Consider the following 2,846-nt stretch of genomic DNA (forward strand, 5'->3'; position numbering starts at 1 on the left):
GAAGCCGCGGCTTAGCGTGAGCTGAGGCCGGGCAAGAGTGAGCTGAGGCGGCGGGGTCGAGAACGGCGCGCCCGGCGGATCCGACGAATGAGCGGCAACCACATGTGACGACCCCGGGCTGGAGTCCGCTTCGTCCACGGTGAAAGCCGATCCGGCGATCCACAGCGCGAAGTTGATGTATTTCCTCCGCGACCAGCACGGATCAGCTCTAGGCATGACGAAGCGGATATCGTCCTCTTTTGGAAGACCAAACAAAGTAGTTTCGCTTTCACAACGAAGCACACAGCGTCTTCACGACATGGCTGCAGCGTCAACAATACTACAGCGAGAATAAAAGTTACGCCTTCTTTCTTTGCGTGAACATTTGGGCGGCGTTATGCAAATCTTCCCACATCGTGACGTAGACATGTGGGGGCGTGTTAGAACGAGCCGTTTTTTTTAGGTAGGTGTGGCTGACTCTTAACTTTTATAAAGAATATCTCTTTGGATTTGAGACTTTAGTCTTTGCAACTTTACAGATCGTCTTTATGCACCAAGAGCTTGTAACACTCCAAAGAGAAAGGAAAAATTTTAATCGCATCATATGACCCCTTTAATAGAAAGATCACATAATGTTTGTTTTTCATGTTTTATAGCATTTTATGCATTTTCGGTACAAGCCAGTTCTGCCGGGACGAGGGGTCCCTGCTGCAGGTTCACCAGTAAAGAAAATTACTCATTACAATTCACTTGTGGCGCTTTTCCACTGCATGGTACGGCACGGTACGGCTCGGTACTGTTCACTTTTTTGGGGTTTTCCACTGGGTACAGTACCTGGTACCTGGTACTTTTTTTAGTACCACCTCGGTTGGGGTTCCAAGTGAACCCACTCTAAAGCGGTACTGAACTGCAGTGGAAACGCATGCCGTGCCGTACTGAGCCGTACCGAGCCGAGTCGTGCCATGCAGTGGAAAAGCGCCATTGGAGGACCACAAAAGCCATGCAGTGGTGCATGGAGGTATGGTGGGAGCATTTCTCTAGATATTGATTGATTTTTGTGGTTTAAAATCATAAATGTTTGTATGTAGAATCTACCATGATGAGGTAAATACTTTTTAGTGGACACATATGGCACCCCACCCCACCCCAACAACGCACACATATTCTCTATTTTTAACAGGACCTAAAGTGGAAGTTCATAAGGGACATTGCTCCAGCGTGGTGCTGGATGCAGAGTCACTGTGAGTTATTGGGGAGATGACAGGCCTCTGAAGGTCCAGAGACAGAGACCTGAAGGTCCAGAGACAGAGACCTGAAGGTCCAGAGACAGAGGCCTGAAGGTCCAGAGACAGAGGCCTGAAGGTCCATGAGACAGAGGCCTGAAGGTCCAGAGACAGAGACCTGAAGGTCCAGAGACAGAGGCCTGAAGGTCCATGAGACAGAGGCCTGAAGCTCCAGAGACCTGAAGGTCAGAGACAGAGGCCCGAAGGTCCAGAGACCTGAAGGTCAGAGACAGAGGCCCGAAGGTTGAAGCTCCAGAGACCTGAAGGTCAGAGACAGAGGCCCGAAGCTCCAGAGACCTGAAGGTCAGAGACAGAGGCCCGAAGGTCCAGAGACCTGAAGGTCAGAGACAGAGGCCCGAAGGTCCAGAGACCTGAAGGTCAGAGACAGAGGCCCGAAGGTCCAGAGACCTGAAGGTCAGAGACAGAGGCCCGAAGGTCCAGAGACCTGAAGGTCAGAGACAGAGGCCCGAAGGTCCAGAGACAGAGGCCCGAAGGTCCAGAGACAGAGGCCCGAAGGTCCATGCCATGTTCTGTGAATATGTGTACTGCATATCAAGAACTGTTTATCTGATCATTCAACTGTTACACTAGCGTTCTCTATTCTTTTTTATATTCTTTTAACTTATTTTTATATAAAAAAAGACCCTTTAACACTAGCGTTCCCTATTCTTTTTCTATTCTATCTACTTGTTTTTCTTTTTATTTATTATATAAAAAAAGCCTTGTTACATGTACTGCGTTAGACTAACTGAGATTTGTCAAAGCACTTACATATTATTGCTCTTTTGTAGGTTTTGATTGCTTCTATTGTCCTGATTTGTAAGTTTTTTTGAGGATGAATGCATGTCTTGCAACCTTCATGTTTACATGGGTTTGATTGGCTTCTTCCAAGTGACAGTTTTTGATTTTTTTTCTAAAGTACCATAGAGTTTGACTGGATGTCCACAACATAAAATATGGGTATTGCTTTCTCCCCCTTTTCAAAGTTGCTATGCCTATTTATTTTGCAATCAAATCTATGCATCATTTTATTCTTAATTGTATTTTATTATTTGCATCTGAATTGTTTTACCTCTCAATGATCCCATCAGAACAGACCTACTTTAGTGTTTATTGACAGTGAGTAAAGTGATATAGAGTGGGTTATGTGAAGGGCACATTGAGTGAGCTGAAGAGACCGGGGACGTACAGCCTGTGGGCCGCTGCTTCTCTCTAGAAGTCTATTTAAAGTCACTTGGCTCTCTATACTGACATGATCTCCAGCACTGCACTCGTCTCTCTCTCTTTTTTTCTTTTACTCTGTTTATTTCTATTTCCATTTCTCTCCTTCCAAATACCTGGCTTATCACTCCTAAAACAAAATGTAGGCCTTGCAGGGTGAAGGGAAAGGAAATTAAATTCAGCAGAGATAGCTGGATGAATTAAAACTGACAGTGAACTGTGCCAAATAACCACTGGCATTTAAAGAGAAAACAGAGTCTTATGGGACAAAAGAATGATGGTTTTGTACTTTGCAGATGTTTCAGTGCAGACTTAATCTGGTAATAAACAGCTTTAAAATTGAAGAAAAAAATAAAATAAAAT

The 2,846-nt window shown here is 45.0% G+C and overlaps 1 long non-coding RNA gene across 1 annotated transcript in view; it reads right to left on the reverse strand.

Annotated features, from left to right (window-relative positions):
- The window catches only part of LOC107715544 (uncharacterized), a 16,367-nt gene extending 16,257 nt beyond the window's left edge, over positions 1–110 (reverse strand). Inside the window, exon 1 of the long non-coding RNA XR_001637102.1 lies at positions 100–110. This is a non-coding gene — a long non-coding RNA (uncharacterized LOC107715544). The remainder of the gene's footprint in view (positions 1–99) is intronic.
- Between the last annotated feature and the right edge of the window lie 2,736 nt (positions 111–2,846).

This window comes from Sinocyclocheilus rhinocerous, unplaced genomic scaffold, assembly GCF_001515625.1.
Source record: "Sinocyclocheilus rhinocerous isolate Xijiao unplaced genomic scaffold, SAMN03320098_v1.1 scaffold2765, whole genome shotgun sequence".
In the NCBI taxonomy this organism is placed as follows: Eukaryota; Metazoa; Chordata; class Actinopteri; order Cypriniformes; family Cyprinidae; genus Sinocyclocheilus; species Sinocyclocheilus rhinocerous.